Source organism: Arachis hypogaea, chromosome 13, assembly GCF_003086295.3.
Source record: "Arachis hypogaea cultivar Tifrunner chromosome 13, arahy.Tifrunner.gnm2.J5K5, whole genome shotgun sequence".
NCBI lineage: Eukaryota > Viridiplantae > Streptophyta > Magnoliopsida > Fabales > Fabaceae > Arachis > Arachis hypogaea.
Window position 1 is genome coordinate 80,499,407 of NC_092048.1, and position 15,370 is coordinate 80,514,776.

The following is a 15,370-nucleotide window of genomic DNA, read 5'->3' on the forward strand; positions in this document are numbered from 1 at the left end:
TCTGCTGTTCCTCAAAGATTAATGCAAAGTACTACTGTTTTCTATTCAATTCTTCTTATTTCGCTTCTAAGATATCCATTCGCACCCAAGAACGTGATGAAGGTGATGATTATGTGTGACGCTCATCATCCTTCTCCCTTATGAACGCGTGCCTGACAAACACTTCTGTTCTACATGAAATAAGCTAGAATGAATATCTCTTAGATCTCTTAACCAGAATCTTCGTGGCGTAAGCTAGAATGATGGCGGCATTCAAGAGAATCCGGAAGGTCTAAACCTTGTCTGTGGTATTCTGAGTAGGATTCAATGATTGAATGACTGTGACGAGCTCCTAACTCGCGATTGCAGGGCATTAGTGACAGACGCAAAAGGATAGTAAATCCTATTCCAGCATGATCGAGAACCGACAGATGAATAGCCGTGCCGTGACAGGGTGCGTCAGCATATTATTCACTGAGAGGATAAGATGAAGCCATTGACAAGGGTGATGCCTCCAGACGATTAGCCGTGCCGTGACAGGGCATTGGATCATTTTCCCGAGAGATGACCGAAAGTAGCCATTGACAGTGGTGATGTATCACATAAAGCTAGCCATGGAAAGGAGTAAGACTAACTGGATGAAGATAGCAGGAAAGCAGAGGTTCAGAGGAACGAAAAGCATCTCTATTCGCTTATCTGAAAGTCTCACCAATGAATTACATAAGTAACTCTATCCCTATTTTATTATATAATATTCGAAAACACCATTATCACTTTATATCTGCCTGACTGAGATTTACAAGGTGACCATAGCTTGCTTCATACCAACAATCTCCATGGGATTCGACCCTTACTCACGTAAGGTATTACTTGGACAACCCAGTGCACTTGCTGGTTAGTTGTATCGAAGTTGTGACAATTATGAATTAAGATCAGAGCACCAAGCTCTGGAGCCATTACCAGGATTTGTTCGAGCCTGGAGATCACAATTTCGTGCACCAAGTTTTTGGCACCGTTGCCGGGGATTGTTCGAGTTTGGACAACTGACGGTTCATCTTGTTGCTCAGATTAGGTAATTTTCTTTTTGTTTTGTTTTCAAAGATTTTTCAAAAAGCTTTCAAAAATTTTTCTTTTGTTTTCGAAAAAAAATAAAATAAAATAAAATAATAAAAATAATGTTTTCAAAAATAAATTATTCTATGGCTTCAAGATTTTTAAGAATGAATTCTAGTGTTTCATGAAACATGTTGAATCCTATCTGGCTGTAAAGCCATACCCAAACTGCTTGGGGATTGGTATTCAACTAATCACTCCAGTCCATGTAATTATATGCTAAAGCTTGGCTGGCTATTAAGCCATGCCTGACCCTTTGATTGGAGCTTTAGAGCATAAGATTCCTGGAATTCATATTAAAAATTTTGGAATCCTTATTTTTCTTTTTCAAAATAATTTTTCAAAAAAATATAAAATAAAAATCCAAAAAAATTTAGAAAATCACAAAAATAAAAAATATTTCATGTTTCTTGTTTGAGTCTTGAGTCATATCATAAGTTTGGTATCAATTGCATGTGCATCTTGCATTTTTCGAAAATTTCATGCATTCATGGTGTTCTTCATGATCTTCAAGTTGTTCTTGGTAAGTCTTCTTGTTTGATCTTGATGATTTTTTGTTTTGTGTCTTTTCATGTTTATCATATGCATTCTTGAATTCTTAGTGCGTAAGCATTAAAGAATTCTAAGTTTGGTGTCTTGCATGTTTTCTTTGCATTAAAATTTTTTCAAAATTGTGTCTATGATGTTCATCTTGACATTCATGGTGTTCTTGGTGTTCATCTTGACATTCATAGCATTCTTGCATGCATTCATTGTTTTGATCTAAAAATTTCATGCATTACATAATTTTCATGATTTCATAAAAATTTCAAAAATAAAAAGAAAATATCTTTCCCTTTTTCTCTCATCAAATTCGAAAATTTGAGTTGACTTTTTCAAAAGTTTTTAAAATCAAATTGTTTCTTATGAGTCAAATCAAATTTTCAATTTGAAAATCTTATCTTTTTCAAAATCTTTTTCAAAAATCAAATCTTTTTCAAAATTCTTAGTTATTTTCGAAAATTTCAAAAATATTTTTCAAAAATCTTTTTCTTATTTTTATATCAAATTTTCGAAAATAACATAATCAATTAATGTTTTGATTCAAAAATTTGAAGTTTGTTACTTGCTTGTTAAGAAAGATTCAAACTTTAAGTTCTAGAATCATACCTTGTGATTTCTTGTGAATCAAGTCATTAATTGAGATTTTAAAAATAAAATCTTTTTCAAAACTAATTTCTATCATATCTTTTCAAAAATATCTTAACTACTTATCTTTTCAAAATTGATTTTCAAAATTTGTTTCAACTAACTAACTAACTTTTTGTTTGTTTCTTAACTTTTTCAAAACTACCTAACTAACTCTCTCTCTCTAATTTTCGAAAATATCTTCCCTCTTTTTCAAAAATTTCTTTTTTATTAACTAATTATTTTTATTTTTTATTTTAAAAAAAAATTTCGAAAAAAATACTAACCTTTTTCAAAAACTATTTTCAAAAATCACTAACTCTTTTTCAAAAAATTGTTTTCTAAAATTCACTTCCCCCACTCATCTTCTTCTATTTGTTTATTGATATACTAACATCTTTCCTTCAACTCTCCAAAAATCCGAACCCCCTCTCTCTCTGAGTTCAGATTTTCTTCCCTTCTTTTCTTCTACTAACACAAGGATCCCTATACTGTGGTATAAAGGATCCATATTATTATTACTATTTTTTCTGTGCCATCTTCTTTGTCATATGAGCAAGAGCAAGGAAAAGAACATTCTTGTTAAAGCAGATCCAGAACCTGAAAGGACTCTGAAGAAAAAAATTAAGAGAAGCTAAAATACAACAATCCAGAGATAACCTTTCAGAAATTTTCGAACAGGAAAAGGAGATGGCAGCCGAAAATAATAATAATATAAGGAAGATGCTTGGTGACTTCACTGCACCTAATTCCAATTTACATGGAAGAAGCATCTCCATTCCTACCATTGGAGCAAACAACTTTGAGCTGAAACCTCAATTAGTTTCTCTGATGCAGCAGAACTGCAAGTTTCATGGACTTCCATCTGAAGATCCCTTTCAGTTCTTAACTGAATTCTTGCAGATATGTGATACTGTTAAGACTAATGGAGTAGATCCTGAAGTCTACAGGCTCATGCTTTTCCCTTTTGCTGTAAGAGACAGAGCTAGATTATGGTTGGATTCTCAACCCAAAGACAGCCTGAACTCTTGGGATAAGCTAGTCACGGCTTTCTTAGCCAAGTACTTTCCTCCTCAAAAGCTGAGCAAGCTTAGAGCTGATGTTCAAACCTTCAGACAGAAAGAAGGTGAATCCCTCTATGAAGCTTGGGAAAGATACAAACAGTTGATCAAAAAGTGTCCTTCTGACATGCTTTCAGAATGGACCATCCTGGATATATTCTATGATGGTTTATCTGAGCTATCAAAGATGTCACTGGACACTTCTGCAGGTGGATCCATTCACCTAATGAAAACGCCTGCAGAAGCTCAAGAACTCATTGACATGGTTGCTAATAACCAGTTCATGTACACTTTTGAAAGGAATCCTGTGAGTAATGGGACGCCTATGAAGAAGGGAGTTCTTGAAGTTGATACTCTGAATGCCATATTGGCTCAGAATAAAATATTGACTCAGCAAGTCAATATGATTTCTCAGAGTCTGAATGGAATGCACGCTGCATCCAACAGTACTCAAGAGGCTTCTCCTGAAGAAGAAGCTTATGATCCTGAGAACCCTGCAATAGCAGAGGTGAACTACTTAGGTGAACCTTATGGAAACACCTATAACTCATCATGGAGAAATCATCCAAATTTCTCATGGAAAGATCAAAAGCCTCAACAAGGCTTTAACAATGGTGGAAGAAATAGGTTTAACAACAGCAAGCCTTTTCCATCATCAACTCAGCAACAGACAGAGAACTCTGAACAAAATGCTTCTAATTTAGCAAATCTAGTCTCTGATCTATCTAAAGCCACTGTAAGTTTCATGAATGAAACAAGGTCTTCCATTAGAAATCTGGAAGCACAAGTGGGCCAGTTGAGTAAAAGGATCACTGAAATCCCTCCTAGTACTCTCCCAAGTAATACAGAAGAGAATCCAAAAGGAGAGTGCAAGGCCATTGACATAAGCGCCATGGCCGAACCTGTGAGGAGAGGAGAGGACGTGAATCCCAAGGAGGAAGACCTCCTGGGACGTCCAGTGGTCAATAAGGAGCTTCCCTTTGAGGAACCAAAGGACTCTAGGGCCCATCTAGAGACCATAGAGATCCCATTGAACCTCCTTATGCCCTTCATGAGCTCTGATGAGTATTCCTCTTCTGAAGAGAATGAGGATGTTACTGAAGAGCAAACTGCCAAGTTTCTTGGTGCAATCATGAAGCTAAATGCCAAATTATTTGGCATTGATACTTGGGAAGTTGAACCTCCCTTGTTCATCAATGAACTAAGTGATCTGGATCAACTGACATTGCCTCAGAAGAGACAGGATCCTGGAAAGTTCATAATACCCTGTACCATAGGCACCATGATCTTTAAGGCTCTGTGTGACCTTGGTTCAGGAATAAACCTCATGCCCCTCTCTGTAATAGAGAAACTGGGAATCTATGGGTGCAAGCTGCTAAAATCTCATTAGAGATGGCAGACAGCTCTAGAAAACAGGCTTATGGACAAGTAGAGGACGTATTAGTAAAGGTTGAAGGCCTTTACATCCCTGCTGATTTCATAGTCCTGGATACTGGAAAGGAAGAGGATGAATCCATCATCCTAGGAAGACCTTTCCTGGCCACAGCAAGAGCTGTGATTAATGTTGACAGAGGTGAAATAATCCTTCAATGGAATGAGGACTCCCTTGTGTTTAAAACTCAAGGATCTCCCTCTGCAACCATGGAGAGGAAGCAGAAAAAGCTTCTCTCAAGGCAGAGTCAACCAGAGCCCCCACAGTCAAACTCTAAGTTTGGTATTGGGAGGCCACAACCAAACTCTAAGTTTGGTGTTGAACTCCCATATCCAAACTCTAAGTTTGGTGTTGGAGAGTCTCAACAAAGCTCTGCACATCTGTGAGGCTCCATGAGAGCCCACTGTCAAGCTATTGACATTAAAGAAGCGCTTGTTGGGAGGCAACCCAATGTTTATCTAATTCTTATTTTTATTGTTTTTCATGTTTTCTTAGGTTCATGATCATGTAGAGTCACAAAATAAACAAAAAAATCAAAAACAGGAATAAAAAACAGCAGAAGAAAAATCACACCCTGGAGGAGCATCTGTCTGGCGTTCAAACGCCAGAACAGAGCATAGTTCTGGCGCTGAACGCCCAGAATGGGAGCATCCTGGCGCTGAACGCCCAGAACAAGCATGGTTCTGGCGTTCAACGCCAGAAATGGCAGCAAAGGGGCGTTGAACGCCCAAAATGGGCACCAACCTGGCGCTGAACGCCCAGAGTTGTGTGCAAGGGCATTTTGCATGCCTAAATTGGTGCAGGGATGTAAATGCCTTGACACCTCAAGATCTGGGACCTCACAGGATCACCTCAGGATCTGTGGACCCCACAGGATCCCCACCTACCTCCACTCACTCTCTTCTCTCTTCTCAATCATCCTCTATTCCCAATAAACACTCTTCCTTATTAACCCTTTACCACTCACATCCAAACACCACTACCTTCAAAATTCAACATCTCTTTCCCACCCAATCCCACCCATATGGCCGAATACGCACCTCCATCCATCTCCTCCATATCCTCTTCTTCTTCTTCTATTCTTTCTTCTTTTGCTCGAGGGCGAGCAACATTCTAAGTTTGGTGTGGTAAAAGCATAGCTTTTTTGTTTTTTCCATAACCATTGATGGCACCTAAGGCCAGAGAAACCTCTAGAAAGAGGAAAGGGAAGACAAAAGCTTCCATCAAGGGTCTATAGCTCAGTGGTAGAACATTTGACTGCAAATCAAGAGATCCCTGAGATACCTCAGGGGATACATTTTCTTCCACACAATTATTGGAAGCAACTAAGGGTGGAACATCAAGAGCACTCCATCATCCTTCATGAAATCAGAGAAGATCTAAAAGCAATGAAGGAGGAGCAGCCAAGGCAAGGAAGAGACATAGAAGAGCTCAAGGACATCACTAAGGTGGACTCATTCCTTGTTCTTACTTTCTCTGTTTTTCGTTTTCTATGTTATGTGCTTATCTATGTTTGTGTCTTCATTACATGATCATTAGTAGTTAGTAACTTTGTCTTAAAGTTATGAATGTCCTATGAATCCATCACCTCTCTTAAAATAAAAACTGTTTTAATTCAAAAGAACAAGAAGTACATGAGTTTTGAATTTATCCTTGAACTTAGTTTAATTATATTGATGTGGTGATAATGCTTCTTGTTTTCTGAATGTATGCTTGAACAGTGCATATGTCTTTTGAAGTTGTTGTTTAAGAATGTTAAATATGTTGGCTCTTGAAAGAATGATGACTAGGAGACATGTTATTTGATAATCTGAAAAATCATAAAAAATGATTCTTGAAGCAAGAAAAAGCAGCAAAGAACAAAGCTTGCAGAAAAAAAAAATAGGCGAAAAAAAAAAATAGAAAGAAAAAGTAAGCAGAAAAAGCCAAAAGCTCTTAAAACCAAGAGGCAAGAGCAAAAAGCCAATAACCCTTAAAACCAAAAGGCAAGGGCAAATAAAAAGGATCCCAAGGCTTTGAGCATCAGTGGATAGGAGGGCCTAAAGGAATAAAATCCTGGTCTAAGCGGCTAAACCAAGCTGTCCCTAACCATGTGCTTGTGGCGTGTAGGTGTCAAGTGAAAACTTGAGACTGAGCGGTTAAAGTCAAGGTCCAAAGCAAAAAAAAAAAGAGTGTGCTTAAGAACCCTGGACACCTCTAATTGGGGACTTTAGCAAAGCTGAGTCACAATCTGAAAAGGTTCACCCAATTATGTGTCTGTGGCATTTATGTATCCGGTGGTAATACTGGAAAACAAAATGCTTAGGGCCACGGCCAAGACTCATAAAGAAGCTGTGTTCAAGAATCATCATACTGAACTAAGAGAGTCAGTAACACTATTCGAAATCTGAAGTTCCTATAGATGCCAATCATTCTGAACCTCAATGGATAAAGTGAGATGCCAAAACTATTCAAGAGGCAAAAAGCTATAAGTCCCGCTCATATGATTGAAGCTCTGTTTCATTGATAGTTTGGAATTTATAGTATATTCTATTCTTTTTATCCTATTTTGATTTTCAGTTGCTTGGGGATAAGCAACAATTTAAGTTTGGTGTTGTGATGAGTGGACAATTTATACGCTTTTTGACATTGTTTTTAGTATGTTTTTAGTAGGATCTAGTTACTTTTAGGGATGTTTTTAATAGATTTTGTGTTAAATTTACATTTCTGGACTTTACTATGAGTTTGTGTGTTTTTCTGTGATTTCAGGTATTTTCTGGCTGAAATTGAGGGACTTGAGCAGAAATCAGATTCAGAGGTTGAAAAAGGACTGCTGATGCTGTTGGATTCTGACCTCCCTGCACTCAAAGTGGATTTTCTGGAGCTACAGAACTCGAAATGGTGCGCTTCCAATTGCTTTGGAAAGTAGACATCCAGGGCTTTCCAGCAATATATAATAGTCCATACTTTGGCCAAGAATTGACGACGTAAACTGGTGTTTAACGCCAGCTTTCTACCCAAATCTGGGGTCCAGCGCCAGAAAAGGATCCAAAACCAGAGTTGAACGCCCAAACTGGCACAAAAACTGGCGTTCAACTCCACAATTGGCCTCTGCACGTGCAACACTTAAGCTCAGCCCAAACACACACCAAGTGGGCCATGGAAGTGGATTTATACATCAAATACTTACTCTTGTAAACCCTAGTAGCTAGTTTATTATAAATAGGACCTCTTACTATTGTATTAGGCATCTTTGGATTACCTTATGATCCTTTGATCACGTTTTAGGGGGCTGGCCATCTCGGCCATGCCTGGACCTTCACTTATATATTTTTAACGGTAGAGTTTCTACACTCCATAGATTAAGGTGTGGAGCTCTACTGTTCCTCAAAGATTAATGCAAAGTACTACTGTTTTCTATTCAATTCTTCTTATTTCGCTTCTAAGATATCCATTCGCACCCAAGAACATGATGAAGGTGATGACTATGTGTGACGCTCATCATCCTTCTCCCTTATGAACGCGTGCCTGACAAACACTTCTGTTCTACATGAAATAAGCTAGAATGAATATCTCTTAGATCTCTTAACCGGAATCTTCGTGGCGTAAGCTAGAATGATGGCGGCATTCAAGAGAATCCGGAAGGTCTAAACCTTGTCTGTGGTATTCCGAGTAGGATTCAATGATTGAATGACTGTGACGAGCTCCAAACTCGCGATTGCAGGGCGTTAGTGACAGACGCAAAAGGATAGTAAATCCTATTCCAGCATGATCGAGAACCGACAGATGAATAGCCGTGCTGTGACAGAGTGCGTGAGCATATTATTCACTGAGAGGATAAGATGAAGCCATTGACAAGGGTGATACCTCCAGACGATTAGCCGTGCCGTGACAGGGCATTGGATCATTTTCCCGAGAGATGACCGAAAGTAGCCATTGACAGTGGTGATGTATCACATAAAGCCAGCCATGGAAAGGAGTAAGACTAACTGGATGAAGATAGCAGGAAAGCAGATGTTCAGAGGAACGAAAAGCATCTCCATTCGCTTATCTGAAATTCTCACCAATGAATTACATAAGTAACTCTATCCCTATTTTATTATATAATATTCGAAAACACCATTATCACTTTATATCTGCCTGACTGAGATTTACAAGGTGACCATAGCTTGCTTCATACCAACAATCTCCGTGGGATTCGACCCTTACTCACGTAAGGTATTACTTGGACGACCCAGTGCACTTGCTGGTTAGTTGTATCGAAGTTGTGACAATTATGAATTAAGATCAGAGCACCAAGCTCTGGAGCCATTACCAGGATTTGTTCGAGCCTGGAGATCACAATTTCGTGCACCAATGGCCACCAAGAAGAGAACCGGAAGACGTTCACATGGGAGAGACAAACAAGTTCCTACGCACATTGTTTGATGAGAAAAGCGTCAGTTGAAACAACCCATCCACCTACAAATCTCAGCATGCACCGAGGACGGTGCAATCTTTAAGTGTGGGGAGGTCGATACCGATCTCCATGGGTTAGTTATTTCCTGACTCAACACTGATGCACGGAAAACTTGTCTCACAACAAATCTCCCTTCGGCAAGTATACCGAATTGTCGTCAAGTAATAACTCACAAAAGAGTGAGGTCGAATCAAACAGAGATTAACGGATTAAGCAATCAATGGTTAATTGATTTTCCTAGTTAGACGATTCAGATTTGGATGATGAGCAGCAGAAATTGTAAATTGACAGAAAAGTAAAGAAAGCAATAAAGTGCAGAAAAGTAAAATGGCAAGAAAAGTAAATGTAAGAACTAAAAATAAAATGAACATTGGGATCAAGAGATATTGCAATCCTCTGGATCAAGTTCATTCTCATCTCTTCCTCAATCAATGCACTCATTGATCTCCTTGGCAATCTTAAGTGATCGAATTACAATTTCTTGTAATTCAATCTCTCAAATCTTGATCAATAGCCAATTCCTTGGTCAATTGCTCATGAGATGAGATGAAGTATGGTCACTGATTATACCACATGCATTTCCCAAATCAAGTATTGAGAGGGTTATAGTCACATACCCATCCAAATCACATTTCCCAAATCAAGTATTTCTAGCATGATCTCTTCATTCCTCTTCCAAGGTTCAAAAGAGATCCAAGTCTGAATAGCTCCTTTTCCAAGATAACTATCCAATTGGATGAAGATCGAAAGCTTTCAAGTAAAATCAAGAGAAAAGAAAGAAGAAGAAGAATAAGAACTACACTTAATCCATTGAATCACAATAGAGCTCTCTAACCCAATGTAAAGAGTTAGTTGATCATTGCTCTACAAAAATAGAAAAGAAAGAAAGTGCAGAAGAGTAAAGATGAAGATAAAAACTGAAAATAGAACTTCAAATTCATAAATGAAAAGTACAAATAAAGAAAAGGAAAAGTGTGTGAGGGGAGGGAGTCCGAAGACCCCTCTTCAATCCCTCATTCCAGAATTCCCTTCCGTCTAGCCTAAGATCCTTTCAATTAAAAGACTAAGACCTTTATATAGGCTCTCCTAAATTACAAAATGAAAGCAAATTACAATTAAATAAAAGTTCCTATTCTAGATGCTTCTTGTGGCCTTGATTGGTTGACAATTGTGGGCTTGCTTGCTTGAGTTTTGAAGTGGGCTTGAGAGAGAAGTGAGTCAAGTTGAGGTCTAGGTGCTAAAGTTAGTGCCAAAGTTAGCCAAACTAACGCTACAAGTGTGACATTAGTGTTAAAGTTATTGTGGCTAACGTTGCACTTGCTGCCCAGTTGGTGTTTTTAAGGCTTAAAAGATGCCTCTTGTTTGTGCTCCAATTTCATGCCCACTATAGCGTATTATATATCGTTGGAAAGCCCTGAATGTCAGCTTTCTAACGCAACTAGAATCACCTCAATTGGACCTCTGTAACTCAAGTTATGCACCTTTGAAGTGGACATGGTCGCTGGCATATATGCCAACGTTACTGGAAATGTTGATTGCCAATAACGCCAGAGATTTTCATGTTTCTGAAGCTCAAAATTAGTGTCCATCCCATACTATTATATATTGTTGGAAAGCTCTAGATGTCTACTTTCCAATGTCTTTGGAAGCGCATCATTTGGAGCTCTACAACTCGAGTTATACTTCTTGGAAGGTGAAGAGGTCAGTTGGCCTAAATACAGGCTGATACCATGTTCATCGTTGCACTTTCGGGGCAGATTTTCTCCCTCAAATTTAGTGTCAACCACGTAATGCCATATATGCTTGGAAAGCGCTGGAATCCTACTTTCCAATGCCACTGGAATCACCTCATTTGGAGCTTTGTGGCTCAAGTTATGCATGTTTGAAGAAGGCATGGTCAGGCTGCCAGGTGGGACTTTTGCCCACGTTAACTTCCACGTTAACTAAGTTAACGTGGGAGTTAACGTGGCTCTTTGTGGCTTGTGTTGGCTTCCAACGTTAGTGACAATGTTTGGTGTCACTAACGTTGTCGACAACCTCTCTTCTTCACGTTAACTTCCACGTTAACTAGGTTAACGTGGGAGTTAACGTGGCTTCTTGGGGATTTGTGGTTGCTTCCAACGTTAGTGACAATGTTGGAGTGTCACTAACGTTGGCTTCCCCCCTTTCTTCTTAACGTTAGAGGCCACGTTAACTAGGTTAAGGTGGACTCTAACGTGGCCACTCATGAGCTTGGTCCAACGTTAGTGATAATGTTAAGTGTCACTAACGTTGGCTCTATTTCCTTTCTTCAAAGTTAATGCCACTAACTTTTCTCACTAACGTTGTGGCTTTCCTTCCTTCCACGTTAGTTCCCACGTTAGTGTAACTAACGTAGCCACTAATGTGGCTCTTCTCTTCTTCTTTTGGCCTGAAATCAATCAAACAAAGTGCATCAAAGTCTTGCTCTTAATCATGGAATCATGCATCATCCAATTTATCATATAATTCATTCAAAATTCTCATGAAATCATGTAAAGTGAATATCCACCCAAAACTAGCTTATTTCCAAAGAAAATGCATGAAACTACCTTAAAAACAGCAAAAAAAAGGTCAGTGAAACTGACCAAAATGCCCTGGCATCACAACACCAAACTTAAAGCTTGCTTGTCCCTAAGCAAGTACTGGAACAAGAGAATGATGAATGGAATGCCAAGGGAAATGAGTCATTCTTGTGGAAGTCATGTCCCTGGTTTTATGGTGGTTTCATGCATAGCAACTTAGGTTCATTCCTGGCTTTCAGACCTTTATCATGTCCTAGAATACTCATTGTGATTGCATCCCATGAGACTTTTATTCATTGATCCTTTTGTTGTCATTTCAGGGCTTATTTTTGTTCTTAAGCTAAGTGCTCTGTAAGGGGGCAACTCTTTAAAATAAGCTTTCAGCCAACACTCCCGAACCAGTTGGTTCAAGGTGCCAGGTGTTGAAGCACCCCTAAGGACTTACTTGCTTAAGTCTCTCCCCCATACATACACACCACAAGCATATGGTTTATTTATTTTCTTTTCTTGAGACCTTGGTGTCCAGCACCTCTTTGGGTTACTAAATGCTCTGTAGTGAGGGTTACTCTTGATAGTGGACTTTCAGCTGATAATCCCGGGTTAGTTAACCCAAGTTACCAAGTGATAAAGCACCCCAAAGAGCTTATTCATCCAAGTAGATCCCTCACACAGGAGCACCACAGACACATGCTTCAAGATTTAAAACCATTGGTGCCTAGCCTTATTGCTTTACTTTTTTTTTCTTTTATTCTTCCACTTTCATTGTTCTTTCCCTCTTTCTTATTAGGATCTTTTTATTTAGCTAGTCTCATGGGGTTTGTCTCAAGCATAGTATTCATGACAGATAGTTGTCTTCCCACCCTTGTGGTTGAACCAACTTAGCTAACTTATGACCACACCACAAACTCATGAACTCATTCCATAGTATGAACTCTACTCTGGTCTTTTTAAAAACACTCATTCTCCTTTCATTTGATTCAAAAGGACAAGCATACAAGTAAGTAAGGAGATGATGCAGTAATGACATTCAGACTAGCAAACACAGTCCTAATCAACAAAAAGCTTTAAAAGACAGAATTGACATGCTTATTCACAAGGAGAAAGCACACATACATACAAAGAACATAGAAGACAATCATGCAAATTAAAGTGCTGGAAATAAGTAAGAGGAGAAAGGAACTTTACCACCTTGTATTTTGTCTTCCTTGTTGTTGCCCTTTTCCTCCTATTCTTCCCCTTCCCACACCAGACATAGAATGATTGCTTATACTCAAGCAACAATTAAAACAGTGGTGACGGGGTTTATGATGGATCATGAATGTCTTAAAATAAAGTGTGAGTATGCATGTGTTTTAGCAAGCAAGATTATGGATCACAACAAAAGCACGAGAAGTAAAACAGAGACAATGTGATTGCATTAATAAGTGGTGTTGGCATGGTACTTTGCATGAAAGTTAAGTGGCAACACCAAACTTAGTGTGCCACTGTCAATTTAGAATGTTGCAAGTACCCAGTGAAGATTGAAAATCAAATTGTTGCATGGCAACACCAAACTTAGAGTGCAATCATATGCCAAATTATTGAAAGTAAACTAAACAAAGCAAGAAAATGTTACCTACGGTTGGGTTGCCTCCCAACAAGCGCTCTTTTAATGTCATTAGCTTGACATGTTGTTCATGACTTTCTTCCTCTTCTTCCAGTTTGTTAAGAGGAATGACCTCAAGAGGAAAGAGGAGCCAGTTAATGCCCCTTGCTTTGAGTGCCTTTCCCCAGCAAGCTTTCTTTTGTTGTTAGCTTGTGTAAACTTGCTTGTTGGGGTAGGGGTGGGATGGCTTTTGGTTGACCTTTTCTTCTTCATGAATATTGTCCTTCTTTTCTTGGTCACCATCCTTTTGTTAGTGTTCATGTTGATTGCCTTTACCACCTTGATTTCAGGATTTGGGTATTGTATGATGGTTGGAGCATCCTCTTCATCAAAAACTTCTTGAATTGGTGGTTCAATGAACTCACCCTCTATGCAACTCTCTATTTCATTGGAGTGTGGGCTCCCTTGATTGACTTCCTCCCTTTCTTCTACCTGATGTTGCAGTGTGTCTTTTGGGAGTGAGTTTGCATGTTCCTTTGTCACCACTAGTAGTCTCTGTGGGTATTGAGTCTTGGGCTTATATACTCTCACAACCTCCTCCTTCTTCATAGAAACCTCACTTGGTATAGGTTCCTCTTTTTCTTGTTCTTCTGATTCCTCCCTTGTTTCTGACCTTTGAATGAATTCATCTATTTCTGAAGAGAGTGAAGTGGACTCTCTTTGTGATCTCAGCTCTTCAATGAATTGTTCTTCAGAATAGAGTTGTGCATTCTGTCTCAATCTTTCATCATGGTCTCTTTCTGCTATTTTCTCCTCTTCGATTGTAGTTATTATTTTTTCAACGAGAAGTTCTATCCTAGTGAGTCTCTCTTCTTCTCTACTTCTTTTGAGCTCTTCCATGAAGAGTTCCATCCTAGCAAGTCTATCCAAAGGTGGTTGGGTAGGTTATAATGTTTGGGCGGGTTTGGTTTGTGAATGGAATTGGTTGTTTTGTGGTTGTGTGTTCTGAAAGTGGTATGACTCTTGTGGGTAGTAGATTGAGTTTTGTGGATGGTGAAATGAGTTGTATGGATTTGGTAAAGACTTTTGTGCTGAGGCATACTCAAATGATGGAGAATTTAGGCATGTAAAACTTGGAGGTGAGGTTGTATAATTGAGAGGTGATGGCTCTTGATGAATGGGGTATGAATGAGTGAAATCTCTTTGATTATGATCTTCCCAGCCACAACTTGAGTAGTGATCAATTTCACCAAAATATGGATCATTTTGTGGCTCTGGAAAGTACCCCATTTCATGTTCTTGATACTCCCACCCACCATGAGCATAGTAAAGTGAATCATTCTGTGGTGGTGGAGAGTTTCCCATGAAATTTGATTGACTAAAATATCATGGATGCTCCTTTCTTTTCTGCAGGAAGCTCTGTCTCAAACAATATTCACCAAAACAAATTGGAATCTCCATTGTCACAGATGAGGAAATTCCCAGTGAGGCAATATCACAAACAGTTGGTTAGCAAAAGAAAATAAAAAAACAGAAGAAAACAAAGACAAAAGAAAAGTGTCTAATCTAGTAAATCAATCAACCGGTTGTTTGTTAATCACAATTAATCCCCGGCAACGGTGCCATAAACTTGATGCACGGAAAACTTGTCTCACAACAAATCTCCCTTCGGCAAGTATACCGAATTTTCGTCAAGTAATAACTCACAAAAGAGTGAGGTCGAATCCCACAGAGATTAACGGATTAAGCAATCAATGGTTAATTGATTTTCCTAGTTAGACGATTCAGATTTGGATGATGAGCAGCAGGAATTGTAAATTGACAGAAAAGTAAAGAGAGCAATAAAGTGCAAAAAAGTAAAATGGCAAGAAAAGTAAATGTAAGAACTAAAAATAAAATGAACATTGGGATCAAGAGATATTGCAATCCTCCGGATCAAGTTCATTCTCATCTCTTCCTCAATCAATGCACTCATTGATCTCCTTGGCAATCTTAAGTGATCGAATTACAATTTCTTGTAATTCAATCTCTCAAATCTTGATCAATAGCCAA

At 38.7% G+C, this 15,370-nt stretch overlaps 1 non-coding gene across 1 annotated transcript; it reads right to left on the minus strand.

Annotated features, from left to right (window-relative positions):
* Nucleotides 1-3,345: 3,345 nt before the first annotated feature.
* LOC112738928 (small nucleolar RNA R71) lies at nucleotides 3,346-3,453 on the minus strand. The gene has a single exon (XR_003169875.1). It is a non-coding gene; the product is annotated as a small nucleolar RNA R71 (small nucleolar RNA).
* Nucleotides 3,454-15,370: the final 11,917 nt, after the last annotated feature.